General features: G+C 40.2%; 1 protein-coding gene across 2 annotated transcripts in view; it reads left to right on the top strand.

Moving 5' to 3' along the window:
• Positions 1-2,988: 2,988 nt before the first annotated feature.
• Positions 2,989-17,664, top strand: part of fignl2 (fidgetin like 2) — a 54,395-nt gene continuing 39,719 nt past the window's right edge. Inside the window, exons 1-2 of one of the 2 annotated variants that reach the window (XM_028584068.1) lie at positions 2,989-3,032; positions 3,572-3,691. The gene's annotated coding sequence lies outside the window, so the exon portion shown is untranslated. Of the gene's footprint in view, positions 3,051-3,571; positions 3,692-17,664 lie in introns of both variants that reach the window. The other variant, XM_028584069.1, reaches the window with a different exon arrangement.

Genomic DNA, 17,664 nt, shown 5'->3' with positions numbered 1-17,664 from the left:
GCGGCCGGCTCCTCTGTAACCATGGGTCTGTAACCCAAGTTTATTATTTAACCCCGCCGTCCATCGCTTTATTATTAGTATATGTCAATAATGTGCACAGAATGGTCGACGGTCTTTCACCTGCACCCATCAGGAAACGGGAGAAAGCTTTGAAGTGGGACATATCAAGTTACGTAGCTACACAACTATGAGGGTAACATAAATTAAGCACATAGTATATGGCGCTAGCCATAGCTAGCCTAGCTTGCAGATAAATAAGTGTGTTAATATGTAATATTTTAGTTATAAATAACAATTCAGAAAGTTTATATCATATATTTTTATGTATTTGTTTTTACATTTGTCTATATTTATTTGTTACATTTTATTTTACACAGTGTGTAAATTTTTATTGTGTGTTTTAGATTTGTATTGTGTTTTAGATCTTTATTTGGTGTTTTAGAATTAGGTAGTTTTTAATAAAATATCTTGAAAGCATCACTATGGTCTTTATTTGACTGAGGAAGTAAACGTCTTAAAAAATGAAATAAAATTAAACATAAATTGATATTGCAATTTTGTATCATTATACAAAAATGTACTATTATTAAGTTAAATTCAACTTTTACCAGTAGCAGCATGTAAAAGTATTATTGTCATAACATTCAAATCATAAGGTGTTATCATATTTCCACATAATTTTAAAAAAGAATATTGAATTAAATTTAACATTAAACGGTTAAAAACTATATATATAATTGGTGTGTAATACAGACATGCTGTAGCATAAAATTCTGAAACAAATACAGGACAATTTGTTTGGGTAAGGGGGGATTCGAACCCTGCTCTTTTGGAGAGGCTTCCGGTCAGGAAAACATCTTTTTTATTTCTTTCCGTTTTTTACGAAAAAGTCTTCTACAACTATATGCGACTGGCCTACCAAAGGTAAGCGTACTAACCACTCACCTAGCAGTTCTTTCAGGATATATGGTGCGTTCTTTTTGTCCAGCGAAGTCGATTTACGAGTTGTTTTCCGGAGTTACGAACCGGAAGTTGCAAAAAGAACGCCACCGAGGTCGTATATAGCTACAACTCGTCAAGTCGTCTGAACTCAGAGGACCCCGAGTTCACTTTCAAAGATGGCTACGTCGTGCATGATCACACGTAGTAAACATTGTGGTTTTCTACAATTTTAAGCACTTTTGTCTTTGTTGTAACCAAATGAAGAAGTGGTACACATAGCACTGTATACTGCTACCTATAGGCATGTTGCTACAGTTGCTAAATACCGCCTGATTAGTTATTTTGTAGCTTGTGCAGCTGAAATTGGCTAGAGACGCTCGGTTGCTATATGACAACAACGGCTTAAGCCCAGCCTTGAGCAGAAAGCAGAGCAGTAGCCAAACGTTGATGTTAATCAAAACGTAATTTTCATGTATCAAACTGGTAAATATATGTGTGTAATATGTCAATAACTGGGTTAATAGAATCCTAAATGTTACTAAAAATTTTACAAAAATCCATCTTTTCTCCGACTCGTAGTATTGTGTGACAAAAAGAACGCAACAACCCACGGTTATTACTCGTTTTCCGACATGGATGTGACGTCACACTCGAGCTACTAGTCGCGATTACAAGACAAAAAGACATATATATGCAAAAAGAACGCACCAATAGAACAACTGTTTACCAGTTGTTTCTTCAAGCCTCGGTTGCTAGGTAACCATACTGTATACAAAAAAATAGGTAGTAACTAACAAACCAACGGTTGTATGCTTTCACTGAAGACAGAAAGCGCAACTGTAGCATCCATTTTCCGCTAGAAATTCAATTGTTATAAACTTTAGAGACTAAACTTCCCTAATATGCCAGTTTCTGCGGTCATGGAAGATGAACGTCCGCCATGATTTCGTTGCACGCGAGCAACGTTTTTTTGTTGTTACGTCACAGGGTGTAAATAGCTCAGCTGTGTGGCCGAGGCTATTCGTACCGGGGGTGCAAATAGACACTCCGAAAAAAAACTAGACCATTGATTGAGTGTGTTCAGCTGCAGTGTCTTCCAGGACTTCATACTAATATTCGGATAAAAGATTTGAGAATGCTAGGGTAGATATTTAGTTCTACCTATGTAACAAACTTATTAGAAACTATAGTTGCTGTATTGATGAAATGCAATACATTACATGACTTTGCAGTTTCATCATCGGATATTCTGTTGCAAAGGACAACATATGAAGCTACTCAAAGGTATTATAGGGCCTAATGTAGGACAATCAGCCTCATCTGTGATGTTGGTGACTAAAACCACCTCTCCATCTTAGCCCATCAGTCCCTTGTCCTATAGTTTCCCCTGAGCCTCTTCTCCAACACCTCCAGCCCCCCTCACCTGTGTGTGTAGCCATTCAACAGTCAGGTTTTCTTTTGTTCATAATGAGACAAACAGCTCGATTTTACTCTACATTTGTAAAGTCCTTTGAAACATGTGTGAGAGATGACTGTGGTTTTGCAATATTTGACCCAATAAGGAACATTAACTTTAACTTTTGACTGAACATATACAAGCCAGGGCAGCAATGTAGTTGTAGATAATGAGGGTATTCCAAATGGTCTCCAATGGCACATGATTACATGCACAAATACATATTACTATCGCTTGTAACTTTGCACATTATCACACAGACATCTTGTTGTGCACGAATCAATTTTGTGTGCCAGTGTTCAATAAAGAACCAGGAAGAATTTACAAGACCGCAAAACACCACCACATAGCTCGTCTTGAAGAGTAACTTATATGAAGCCTTTTGATTCCAGTTTACTTTAACTGTAGGAGAAAACAAGGTAGACATGTCTAATATTGTGTCCGTAGCCTATCTAAACGTAAAACAATGTAACTTATAATGCTAGGGTAACAGCTATCCAGCTAGCACTATTCATTTCGCTAACTTGCCATAACTAAGGTTAGCGATACTATAGCTATCTAATGTTAGCTAAGCTTTTTGTTTTGTTTTGCAGTAATCAGCTGATGTTACCCAAGATGCTACTGGACTTGATGGGTATACAGGTTTTAAATTGTGTGTGTGTGTGTGTGTGTGTGTGTGTGTGTGTGTGTGTGTGTGTGTGTGTTAGAACATGCATTTATTGTGGTAGATTGCCCTTAACACACTAAACCAAAGTGAACAAAAACACAGAGTGACATTGTGTTGATGAAAAAATCAATTATATTTTTTATTATTGTGTCATATAACTCTACCCAGCCCACATGCCCAAAAATAGAAAAGCAACTTCAGCATCTGTCACAATCAAATCTTCAGACCATCATTGTCTACTATACAAAAATAGTAAATCATAAATCATTGACAAAAACATACTGTATTGTACTGAGAAATCAGGATAACAACTAATGAATTGCCATTTTTTTCCAGGCTTTTGAGATAAAGTTAGCAAACTTAAATATGTTGAACTCCCGTGCCATTTTTTTACTCATCTTTACACCACAATATCTTTAGTCTGTTGCTGTCTGTTGCTGCTATCTGGTAGGGAAGTTTAGGATGGTGTTATTTACTTGATATTTTGATGGTTACAAAATGTTTAGGCAAAGAAATGGACTCCCTCGCAGACCTGCAGCCTGTGCTTCAGTAGAGGAGAGGAGTACAGAACTGGGATGACATCCCCTATCCAGCCTCCAAAGCTTCACTCAACCCAGCTGAACAATGTAAGTACACACTTATCGCAGCCTAGCCCAATTTGTTCATGTTTCCATGCTTTATTTCTTACCCTTCACAAGTTTCCTTTCAAATCAAAAGACAAAATCAGGCACCAAATATCAGTTATACTCTAAATAACAAGCTCTAGTTATGAGTTCATCATGCATTATTTGATTTTTATACCTCACACAGTTGAGAGAGCTTGACTTTTAATTCTAGTATCATCACGTCATGGTTTGTTAGACTGCCTATTCGGTTAAAATTGTTAAAAGAAAGTTTTATGAGAAGTTGTAGAGAGTTGAAATGACCTGATTGGCCTCTTACACAAGTGATTTGTGGTTTCTTTAATGGGTAACATTTGACTCTTAAATAAAGTTGTGCTAGTTTTGATCTTTGCAAACTACATGTACCCCTATGGCTTGTTTGACTTTTCTGTTCAAAATTGACTAAAACTTAGAAGTAGCCATGATTAAAAAAGGAATCAATCTCAGATGTTTGTGTCACTTCAAAGAAACATTATTTTTTCTTTAATGTTCACAGTTAAAAATAGGTAAATAGATAAATAATGTTGCGTAATTCTAGGCCTTGGCCACTAGGTGTCAGACTTGACCATAGTACTGCAGCGAGGTCTCCCGAGCTCCTATGTTGAGAAGCCTCTCACGGTGTGAAGTTTCTTAACCTTTTCTAGACCAAGACCTGATTTAGTTCTCAAATTCTTGCAACCCCAGCAATTTTAACAACTTGTCCAGTGTTTGTCAATTATGTCATTTGTATATTATTTTTATCAACCATTTAAAGGGAGCTACAGATGGATTATACAAAAATGTTGATACCCTTCAACATTTATATTACTTTTATAATGAAGAAAACAGACACATATCCATTGAAGGCATTTCCAGCAATCTTGTCTACTTTTCAAGCAACACAATGTGGGTCCCAAACCTAAAGCATGTGGAACTCAGCTCTAATATCTACAGCTTAAGGGTTCAAAGACCTGATTAGTACGGATGTTGATTTGGACTTTTAGATGCCTGACACAATGAGTTAAAAGTGCTGATGGAAAAGGCAATTATTTGATCAGTTTGCTTTGTTAAAAAAGCTCTGGTAGCATGTTGTGATGGTGCAGTCATATACAGTAGGCCTACTATTTGTAAATCACTAGTGCAGTGCCCATTCAAAACATGCTTGTTTGGAATAGGGCCCCAAACAGCTGTAGATTTATTATGATGTTTAAAAAAATATTGAATTAGGTTTCTAACTCATTATATCCCAAAATAACCTACAAAAGGCCCACGAATCACTTAAAAAAATATGTTACTCATCTGTATACTACCTACTTCTACTTCTGGGAAAACACTGTACTACTACATTTACCTGACATAGAAATGTTACTGGTGACGTTGCAGATTCAGATTTTACTCACAAAATATTACAATTAAAATAAGATTAATTAAATTAAACTATCCTGCATTATATCAGAATTGAAAGCTCCACCTTTAATTTAAGCACATTGTGCTGAATGCCTCTCGATCACTTTTCACTTCAGCAGCCGACCAGCAGCAGGACTTTTACTGTGTGCTATTAATACTTGCAGGCTACTATTAATAGCTAGCCCTAATAGTTTTACTTCAGAAAACAAAAACGCCTCTGAAAAACGCACCCAAGTCCCACTTAGTGAAGGTATTTATTTCCAAATAGTCGCTTAATTGCTTATAACCCAAGCGGTTAGAAAAGTAACGTCAGAGCATGGGTTTAATTAGAGGGATTAGAGAGTTATTTTGTTGCAGCATGGGAGATAGCAAGAGGCTTCTAAAACAAAACTCCACAAAATGATAATAAATTCTGAGGAAGTTTTGTAAAGAGGTTGATGAGGGAAAGCTCCTGAAATCAGGAAGACACTGTGTTGTATCAAAGTGGGGTTTGTGAAGAGAATGTCACTCTCACCGGACTGCTTTTCCTTTCTGTCCATTTCACGTTAATGAGAAACACGGTGTGTGGGGTGGGGGGTGAATACCTGGAAATAATTAAAATACTTTAACACGTACTTTTTGCCTGATTATGTGTTTGCCAAATTACAGTAGATGCTTGGACAGATAAAAGATGGTGAGTCTAATTTTATCGGTATTTGGTCGGTAATTGGAGCTACTTTGTTAATTCCCTTGTTTTTATTTCCTTGTTTGAATAGAGTTCTGCTGATATAGACACCAGCTCAGAGCCCAGCAATACACCCACCAAGTGTGAAGTAGATCGGATGAACGGTCTCGAGATATGCGAAGGACAAACAGACAGGCAGAAAGACAGAGATTCCTTGCTTTATAGTTAGATGTGCTGGATCCTTGGAGAAATATACACATATGAACACCAACCTCACAACTCATACTCCCTATTCTCGTCCGGCATTACCCCTGGAGAGGAGGGGTATGCATGTTTGAGTCTATATTTCATATATATTATCACTAAGAAAAGATAGGGAGTTCAGTGCAGGGATCATATAACTGAGGGTCATGCTGACAGGGGCTGCAGTGCTGTTCTCTCTGCTGCTGCATGATAACCTGGTACTGATTGGTACATTACTATTGCATTGATCTGTGCCTTTTCTTTCAACTCCTTTACATCGCATCACATAAAAGTTAGGTAAGAGGGCAATCACAAACAGAACCCAATAATGATGTTACCTTTTCTCATTATTCTAAGCTACATCTGAATAAAAAGACAAAGAATGTATGTAGCATCAGGATGGATGTTAAATAAATGTAAGATTATTACATTGAAGAGAAACTCCCACACAGTGCTCTTATATGGGTCATGCCTCACTAGGTGTTTCAGGGCAATGTCTGTGAATCACAGTCGACGCTACACATTAGATAATTTATCTGCAACAACAAACAACTTCTCTGGCGAGGCATAACAGGTCTTTGAGATGCCACAGGAGACAAAACAATAAGGCTATCACCTATAAACATCACGACTGAGGGCAGTGGTTTAGCCTGAGATTTTTCTTTCCATTTATTTGGGCTGTTAATGATAGGCTATCAGATTCCTATCTCCCTTTCCTGCTCTCTCCCCTCTTCTGCTCCCTGTTGTAGCCTGGAGGACTGTTTTGTCGAGCATCTGGAGGCAGGCTGTTGAATAGGCTCCATTCTTGCAGGGCCCAGTGCTCCAGCGGGCGCGCTCGGGGCATGGACGCTCGGCCATGGTTGACAGAGGAGGCAGAGCGGGGGTGGGGAGAAGGGAGAGACGAAAGGAAGCCTGCAAGAACACAGAAGCTTACATTAGTTGTGAATTTTGTCTCAGTGCATTATTTGATTCCATGCACTGCATAACTCACAACATGTTGTTGCCTCCTATTCTATTCTTTTCCTTTTCTCTATCTCTTGTCCTCTCTAATCCCCATGCAAATGAAAAAGAAAGACAGGCCTGGTGGTCTTGTGCTATCTTAGACCAGAACAGGAGGGGTTTGATTTCCTTCTTCCTTATAACTTAAATACTGAACAATGCTTTGCAGCATGGAGTCAGGCCTTTTGTCCATAGGGGGACTAGGTGGAGGGGGTGGTGTAGCTTGGGTGAATATAGTTGTAGGTTGTAGCTGAGGAAGTCTATTTACAGCAGTTTTGAAGGGTGCTTGTGGACAACTATGGTTTCAAACCTCAACCAACAAGTTATTGCCTTATAGTCTTTTATAGCCTTATGTCATTTCCTTGGCGAGAAGAGAGAGCAAGGGATGGAATTTCAGAACAGTTTGAATGTCCATCTATACATGTTTTCAGTGAATTTTAAAAGATGATTAATTTATTGATTTAGTCTCTATGATTTGAGGATTTGAAAACACCTGCTTGTCATGACAAGAGCGAGAGATATTTATTTAGAAATAGTTCATTCTGTGTCATTCATTCCCAGCACTCCAAAAATATGGTAGTCATCTGTCTGTTTGAGGCAGTCAATCATAAGTAAAATCCATATGTAATACAAAATCTGACTGGTATAACTTGTCCGAATTTGCTTTGAAGACATGTACACTTCATTCCCCATTGATTGTGTGGCTGTGAATCTGGGACTTCTTGTGTCTGCCCTTGTTGTTTACTAGTTCAGATGTTGGATCAATGTATTTGTGTCTCGGGCCGGAGCTGAGCTGTAGAAGGTAATGGGATTGTAAGTGTCTGGCAGAGAGAAGGAGTGGTAATGAAATGAGGGGCCAGGGCTGTCAGAGTAAGACATTTTAATTGACAGCCACCTGAGGATATTTACTGTACCATCTAGCATGCTGTTATTCTATATTATATAATAATGGATATATTTTTTCCCACACATGGGAACGTGTGCATATTATTACATGTGTTTATGCCCATGCAGGCACAGTGCTTTCACAGACTCACTGCTCCTGCTGACAGTCAGACAGGATCACAGGAGTTAGTGTTTGCTAACTGTCATTAGCTCTGTGGGTTTGTAGCTCTGCCGCTGTGATAGATTGAAACCTCAGCATGACACCATACGTAACTGCAGCATGTTACAGCAGGGAAGGCGTGACCAGCTCCTGCATTTCCTACTCTGCTGATAGTTCTTATCTCAGAATGTAGAAAAATAGGGTAATGCTGTCCCTGCAGCTGTCAAAACAGTAATTCTATGTCTGTCTATTTACTTGATGCATGTTCCTGGGAGATAGAGCTTAGCTAAGCTGTAAGAAAGAGGTTATGGATTGTCATAGTACAATTTGTACTGGACTCTTGTGGGAGGCGGTGACCATTTGGGCTATCTAAACTGAACCAAAAAAGCATTTCACTTTGTTGTATCATATTCCTGCTAGTTATGCACTGATTACAATTTTCTAGGCCGATTTCTGATTTTTCATTGAGTTTGACCTGCCGATACTGATTTTAGCCGATTCCGATTTAATTTTTTCGAACCACTTTACAGCACACACAAATATTTATTTTCTATCTTTTCTTTAATAGAACATTTTACATTTTGCATAGAACATAGAATTTTTTTTTAACAGATAATCAATTGCTATAAAATAGAACTATATAAATTACTCCTGGTGTGGAAAACTCTAAAGTGCAACGTTATGGAAGGACCATTTCCTTCTTTTCACATCCAATATCCAACTAAAGAAATGTGATATATTTAGCAAACTAAACTTCTGTATGGAAACAGGGAAAGGCAATAAAACAATATATAAATAACAAAAATAAAATAAATATAGCCTTGCAGTATAAAGATATTTCTCAAAACACACACACAGGCCTGTTTGAACGTCAACAGTACCGTTACCTGAAAACAGTGTGTAGTTAATTTTTTTAGCAAGTTTGCTTTATTTGTCATTGTGCATAAAAATGAACAAATACCGTTGCTGTCAACGGACTTATCTGCTAACGTTAGCTACCGACGGTTACCTCGGAACAATCCAGCATTTAGACTGTACCCTAGTGTGCTGTTACCTGAAACAGATGATTTAACGTCACCGCTCATTTTACACACAGTTTAGCACCAAAACTAAACGCTGAGGGAAGATTACTACGTTTTTAATGTTGGTTTTGAGCGGTATGCACCCCCACTAAACCCAGTGACAACACCAAACTGAGCTGCTATTTTAATAGTATTTAAGCATATTTATCCTGATATTTTTCATTTCATCTTTTTTATACTCCACTTACTATGTCTGAGATGTCTGTATGTTTATCTGTCTTGTATGGCTGGTGAGCCAAAGAAAAATGTCCACCCTGGGGGAAAATAAAGATTTATTCTATTCTATTCTATTGAACAGTAACGTTAATAAAGCGTGTCGGAGGAATACAGCGTCTCCTGCAGCGGGGAATCAGAGGCAGAGGGACCGCAGCGTTCGCTAACGTTAGCTTCTTGTCTCATCTGGGTTCTGATAAACAGTAAATTCATCAAAGTGTGCCCAAAGCTATTCTCCGATAAACTGTAGCTGTCATATTTCACGGGACCCGCGAGAGTGCGGTTTACATGTTCCAGTTGTTCGGCCTCAGAGGGGAGAGAGAGCGGAGCCGTTCGCCTGAGATCAGTAGGGCAGACGGCTTTGCAGAGCCGTGTATAATTGCGACTTTATAACATTTCATAAACAGCTGATGGAGCGGCGGTGCGCCACTGCTACATGCATATAGCGGAAACCTTGCGTGTGCACGTGTGATGCTGATGTTGCGCAATGTTAATTGGTCTGTGTGCATTTGACCTGCATTAAAATCGGCATTTGTCAGACTGACTGGCCGGTCGCCAGTCATGGCCGATCACGTGAAAATCGGCCAATTACGGTCACCAGTCGGTCAATCTGTGATTTGATTTGATTTATTTTAATTAAATGTTTTAATTGTATCAAAAAATGCCTTACACATAAAACAAAAAGACATCAAATACAATCGAGGATAAAAACACAATAAAGTCCAGGACTTATTTCCATTGTGGTCCTCAACTCATAACATCAGGACAAGACAAAAAATTCACAGAGTGTATAATAATCAATGACATAACATAAAAAAAAAATTCTCTCTAATTCCTGCAAAATCCTTGCAAATACTCCCCTGGTCATTCTGTATGTTGCCCTAAGCCCATGCAGGGAATAAGGCACAGTGCGCAGGGGGCTAAATGTTTACATGCATTCATTTGACTTTACCCAGGGGTCTGCTGGCCTAATCCAGGGTCGTCCTGTGGACGGGCAGGCAAGGCCATATGTCATGCTTTTCTTCTCCACTGGTTTGAAGGTCATACCCACCAGGTTATGGAGAATAGTTAGTTAGAATAAATACTCTTTGTGGACAGGTCCTTTCGTTTAGTTTTGGCTCTGGGCGTTCAGCTGAGACATCAGACATGGCTCTTAACATGAGTGGGTTGAGAAACATATAGGACACTAATGTTTCTTCTCCATTCTCCGACATTAACCTGACAGTCATGACAAAATAATAGGCCGGTATATTGTGAACAGTGTTTCAGTCCTGCAATTATCTGGAGCCACATGTGACAGTGAAGAACAGAGATAAAGAAATGCTAAATAGTTGAGCTTGAAAAAGAAAAGAAAAAGAGCCCCAGGGATAAAAAGTTAGGCTACCGAACAAGAGGAAAGACACAAACAGATCTGTTTTCAGCACTGAAGGCAGAGGTGAAAAGTTAGTAGATGATCCTACTGAAATCAGTCACTAACATACCACAATATGAAACGCACAAATACATATTTTATTTTTATTTTTTGAAATGACTTAAATAACACAAACAATTACATTAAGAGCATTATTTAGCACTTTTAATTAGTTAATAGCCATCCCTGAGAAGAGTTGTACTTAGGTATGACTATTAGTATAGTTGTAGTTATAGGGTACTTTAGTTCTGCAATTAAATTGAGATTGTGGGGCATCTTGGTGGCCCTGGGGTTTAAAGGGGCTGTACTGAAATACTAAAATAAAATGGGGTGGGATTGCCAGGCTCTCACAGACCGTTTCCCCAATATTTGAAATACTTTTTCACGGCCACATGCACTAACATGCACGCGCGGCCAGACTGGCTTTCAAAACAAAGAACAGGAGAGCTTGGATTACAACACACACAGAGGGAGTTGTGATTTCATTCTCTGCTCAGGACACTATTACTCCTCTATATCTTTACATAGCAAATATTTGTTTGCTGCTATATTAATGTTCTGAATGTTGAGTACAGCCCCTTTATAGTGCTATGTATGAATTAATTAAAAGTTTCATTTTCATTTCACTTACATGGTCCATGTTCCATCTCTCGTGGAATTATTTAGACATAACACAACAACAAAGCACAAAACACAAATACATTCTAATATGTATACCATGACAACATTTTAACAGCACAATATATTGCATTAATTGCAGCGTCTCCAATTCAAAATGCCCTTAAAGTTACTTTCAACTAGAAGGTCACTCTGAGAGTGCAGACCTCCACCAATGCATGCCCTATTTCACAATGTTAATGCAGTGTGAATTTTCCCAGTTGGGAACTTATTTTTTAAATAATTTAGGTGTGTTAGGCTAGTAGTGTCTAATTAGGCACTATCTAGCCTTGAGCAGAGATGAGGATTACAGATTTCTTTCATTTTCAAACTTGTAGCCTTCGGCTCCAACCGACATTGGTGTGACAGCAATTTATCGGACTTCACACAGTTGTCTCTGGAGCCACAAAAGGCTTTATGCAACTTTTTTCACATAATCAGCAGAACTCCCTAAGACCTGTAAACAGACTTCGATGTATAAAATTGGTTCCTCTTTTAACATCTGTGTCAGAAGTGTAGACTATTCTGCTAATATGTGGAAGTTGCATGCGTATTGTTCATTATGACCTGGAAGTGACTCCCACTTGTGGCAAGTTGGTGGTTTTGTGCTGATGCAGTGTTTAGTTGGGGGTCAGTGCAGCAAGGCTTCAGACACTACCGCAGAGAGTTACCGGGTGTTGCAGCAGCAGCAGCAGCTATTCTCAGCACTGTTATATTTCACCAAATGATTTAACAGCCAGCCATTGATCCACCTGGTAAACATTCATTGCTTTCAAACTAATTTTCCACTTTAGAGATCTCTCTCTTTCTCTGACACTCTCTCATGCTTATGCATTGGAATGCGAGTGTGTGTTTTTGAAATGAATGTTAACAGGCGGGCGGGGGTGGGGTAACTGATTGGAGTCTGAGTGAGCGAGTGTTGGTAGAATGTGGTTACAGACAGTGGTAGTAAGGCATAGAAATGAAGGATTGTCTGCTATTTCTCTCACCCATTAACCAGACACGGCCATTGTTGCGCTCACTTTCCACTGGCACACTGTTGCTGTGACTGACAGCCCAACAAGCCGCCTCTGTAGGTCTGCCACATGGTGGGCCGCTGAATGGGGAATGCAAAACGTCACTGCTTTGTAAAAACAGCTTACCTCAACTCTTTATGTTGCGAAAAGCTTTCACCTGCGATTCACTTAACAGTTTAGTAATATAATTGCTTTTGCTTCACAACCCTGAGGCTAAAATAAAATGTGAGCGATGTTTTTTTTTTTACAAATTACAATTTTTTTTTATTGATTTCTAAGTTGGTGAATGTCAGAATTCATGTACTGGTCTTAGCGACTTATGTAGTAAAAGTGAATTTCTTTTTTGTGCATACGTACAGCTGCTCTGTATCTAGTAATGACTATATGTTTATACACTCACACAACTTTGGTAAGTGCAGTACTATTTATAACAGCCTAGTAAGAATAACTTCTGGAACCACACTGAGAGCCTATCCTAAGAAGTGTAGCCCCCTCCCCACCTTGAGAGTCTCCGTATACACCTACTGCACACGGCCAGGATGGCGGCGGGGGACAAGGAGCGAGAGACATGTTGAACAACTCTCACAGGCGGAGGCCATCTCATGGAATTCCAGAGCCGGAGCAGGAGGCAGAGAGGAGGCTGCTGGGGAAACAATGGCCAGGGACATCTGTCATGCGTGGCTGCACTCCCCTTAGCTTACAATGGGTCCGGGTGACCAGCCAGTGGTGGCTTTCTTTTCTCTCCCCTTCTTTCCGGGGACACTTCTGGCCCTTACAATGGGCCTTTTGTCCCCTCCCTGCTTTTTGCCAACATTTAACCCTTCGAGTCTGCTCCTTTTTCTGCCTCTTCTTTATGTCTCCACTAGAAAACAAAACATAGTTGAAACCGCGACTATTCATTCACCTCCCTCTGCTTCTGTTTTTCATTATGAGTTTTGGCTCTGTCTCTAGCTGTGCGCTGCGCTCTTTGCATGAATGTGTTGAGACCCTCTTTATGTGCTGTGTGTGTGTTTTCAGAGAAATGAGAGACATAGGATGGAAACGATTCCTGCACTCCTCATCCTGTTCTGCAGAAAATAAAAGCCTCACAGTCTGGTGCTCTCTTGACACTCCAACAGATCTGATTTCACCACATGTGAGTCCATTTGCTTCAGCACAGCATGGCAGCAGCCTCTGGCACTTGAGACACAATCCCGGCTCAATATGCTCCTTAACCTCAATGGTGTCCTCTTCCCACCGGCACCATTGTGTTTCAGCCAGGTAGCCACGTTTCCAGGAAGCAAGGCCACTGAGAGGTTGTCATCACACACTTACTGCTCATTGATGCAACACAAATCATTTCCCCTGTGTGATACCTGTGTGGTGAGCAGTCTGTGCACAGGAATGACACAAGTTTACTGTAGGTACTGTTAGTTTCTACTCAGTGCCATTGCTTAACAAACCCATAATTATGTTATTGCTCTGCACTGGCTAAGATGTAATTATACTTGGATCCTTAGAGCTGTCTCTTTCTTAGTGTTTTCAACACTCATCAGCCTGATGTAAATTACAAATTGATTTTTCCCCAGCCTCTCATTCTTAAGGACTTAAGGGGTTCAAGCTGGTCTACAATTGATTGGTCAGATTGCAATTTATTATTGCTGTCAGCAACAAGACTTTTCAAGGGGAAACTTGGCAGTTCACTGGGTAAACTGAACTCATCACCTCTGCTGTGCCAACTTGACAAAGCAGGAACCAGCTGTGTATGAAGACTAATATCTCAACTATGATATTAAAAAATTCCCCTGTAGCATAATTTGGGTTGACTAAACATGTGCCCTGCTTTGGGTATGACCAGCCTTAAAAAGTTTCCAAGTTAGGTGTGTATGATTAGGGAGTAGATCCCACAGCATCCATTGCAGATCTAATTTACAGCTCCAGGCGCTTGTGATTCCACTCCCATGCTTCACCCTACTCCATAATGGACTGACTGGCAAGCTGGACTGCTGTGTCCTGTCCTGGCAGCTAATTGCTGCCAGCTGCCGGGGGTCGGGGAACAAAGGGCTGTTTGAAAAGGTGATCTGTTGATTGGAGGAGCTGTCCACACTCCCTTTTTAATGGGATGTGCATCACATGAGATGTGGCATCTGTGTACAGTGCTGCCTCATTCTTGCGCATATGTCCCTGAGGCCCAGTGCACTGTAACACCAGCCCATCTGTGTTGTGTAAGTGGAGAGCCAAATGAACCCAAAGAGTGAACAACAGGACAGAGTGTGTCTGAAGAAGGTGAAGGTGGGGCCGGTCATTTCACATAGTTGGAGAGAGTTGGTAAAGTGTATGATTAAAATTGTATTAGTGTCGTGATTCTTGCCTTGACATTTTTGCATTTGTGTTTTGTCATTTTTATCACATAGCTAGATTATGTTAATATTCACAGCACCCGATGAAAGCAGCTAAATCCATTTTTATCTTATCTGGGTTCTCAATCTTTTCACTAGTGCACATACATTTTAACTAGCTCTAAGTGAAGGTGGAGGGGTTGTAGGAAGCAAATGTTTTATGTGAGTGGATGAGTCAGAGCATGTGTTGATATGGAAGCACGTCTTGTTGGAGATAACATTCTTGTCTTTTCCCTGTCAGCATAAATATTTAAGTAAACCTGTCAGTGGGGGCCCCCTCCATCCCGTTGCTCTCTCGGAGGAAGGAGAAAACATGTGAGAAAGAGGGGGGGAAAGGCACGGAGAGAGAGAAAGAAAAACGCCCCCCTGACTGATGGCTGTCTGTCAGCAGAGCTGTACTCTGTGGCTATAACTAGGACCTCTCACATGCAGACAGGTCCTCTGTGTGTATCTAACACCTCTCCGAGCTGCCTGTCTGATCGAACGGCCCTCCAGGCGTCCTGTTATGACAGCTCTCTCTCTGCCTTGAGAGACCTCATCTGGGGCGTGTTCTGACAGGGCGGCTGCTTGGAATAGCTCTGATGAGAGGCAAGCGCAGACCTTTATCATTCTGCTGCTGCTCCCTGTCACTCTTGCTTTCTGTCTTTGTTTCTGTGTGGGCTACTTGTCTGCTGTTGCTTTGTCTTTGTGCAAGTGTGATAGCATCTGGAAAAATTGCTGTGATATCGCTATAACAAAAAACCTCTTTCACACAGTGACAATACAAAGATAAAAGTATAGCTATAGATTTTCATTGCAGTCATAATGCAGTAATTCAAATATAAATCATGTACAACTGAGCACAACAATCAAGGCAAATCATGGTAGATGAACTGTAGTTAAATTGAGTGATTTGCTTTGATATTTAGAGTGTAGGATTAGGATTATTTGCCAAAAGGAAATAAAAAAATAAATCACCTTGACATGCATTTTATTGCATTACTGCAATGCCAAAGTAGTGGAATGTAATGCGTATATGTTTTTACACACACACACACACACACACACACACACACACACACACACACACACACACACACACACACACACACACACACACACACACACACACACACACACACACACACTCCTATGGTATGCAACATGATATAAATCACTGAAACAGGTATCAGTGAAGAATTTATGCATTCTCACTGTCTACACTGTTGGGGTATTCGGACAGTTAATAGGCTTGTACAAAAATATGATATTGTTTAATACCATACATATTATATTGTTATCCTGGTTTCTACTCTAACCATTAGCCCGAGATTGTTAGCGTGACATCTGATAAGTGCACTTAATTTGGTGTGTACAGTTCTGCATGTTAAAACCTTTTTTGACTTAATTACTTTCAGCTATTGGACCTCAGTCTCTGTGCAGTAAGTTGCAGCTTTGAAAACTATAGAAATACATCTACTGTGGTTCATGTTCAGTGAATCAGAGTAATAATGATTAAGTGTGGCTGTTGTATAAGAATTGTTGTAGCGGGTGCCCAGATAGCTCAGTTGGTAGAGTGGTTGCCCATGTATACTCCTTGACACAGTGGGCCTGGGTTTGACTCTGACCTGCGACCCTTTGCTGCGTGTCATTCCCTTTCTTTCTCCCCTTTCATGTCTTCAGCTGTCCTGTCAAAAAAAGGCTGAAAATGCCCCCAAAAATAATTATTGTAGAACAAGATGTTGTTTTCCATTAGATTTTATTATCAGCCATTTCATAATACATATTTATATGGTGTCACTTGATAGAAAATTTCTACAGAAAATGGAATAATCAAGACATGTCATACCTCTGCAGTACTAGTTCTGATTGACATTGTAAGGGTGAGATAAGGAGATCAAAGCAGTAAAAATGTCCTTGACAGAGCTCTGGCCTGGCCATAGTTAACAGATCATCCAGCACCATCTGTGACAACCCCAGAAGCAATTATCCCCTATCACATCCTCGCGAATCGTCTATATTAAAACCTGCTCACAACACCTGAGATTAAACCGCACTCGCACCTCTCCTGCCATAATCTAGCCTGTCCGCCAGCCCTCATTCTTCTCTTCCATGGCTGAGCCAATAGTGTGGGGGCTGGTTCAGGGTCAGCCTGCACCTTGTTCTACCTATTCAGCCATGCTGCTGCTGCTACTGGCCTGGTCTACAATCATAGCTATGGCTGTTAAAATGTCCAATAGCTGAAAATGGCTATAAGCCATGCTATTACAGGCAGAGGTAGAGAGGGGAAAGGGGGGGGGGGGGCTGTAAAAGTAGCATCATGGACTTGTCCCTGAGACGGCACCTGAAGGTCAGTGGCCAGCCACGGTAATCCAGCTGTGCTCTAACCCTCTCCCAGGAACACCGGCAGCTCTCTTTGCCTAGCTCAAAAGCACCACTTCATCAACCCAATTCTACTGCTCTTTTTGAGCGAGTTTAAATCTTTCTTAAATCTATTTAAATCTTTTCTATTTGTCTTAGCGGTTGGACTTTAATTGTCTTTGACCGTGATGCCAGTTATGATGTTGTGTACAATTGTACAGTAAAACTGTAATGGATAATAACTTGACTGAGGTCAAGGACCATACTGCAAATTTTCATAGTGAGAGAGATTTTCATTGCTTTTCAAGCATAGCAAAGTATTCTGTCAGATGGAAAAATCTGTGTGCATGGGTGTGCTCTCTGTGTGCTATGCCTTTAGCCTAGAAAATGAACAGACCTTTAAATTGCAGAGGGCCACATAGATGGCGTGCATGATGTCTTGTGGTGATGTCAAAGGTAAAGGTAGTGAAATGGCCCTGACAAAGAGCAGAGCTGCCATGGCT

This window comes from Perca flavescens, chromosome 7 (assembly GCF_004354835.1).
Source record: "Perca flavescens isolate YP-PL-M2 chromosome 7, PFLA_1.0, whole genome shotgun sequence".
In the NCBI taxonomy this organism is placed as follows: Eukaryota; Metazoa; Chordata; class Actinopteri; order Perciformes; family Percidae; genus Perca; species Perca flavescens.
This window is presented reverse-complemented; position numbering and strand designations above follow the sequence as displayed.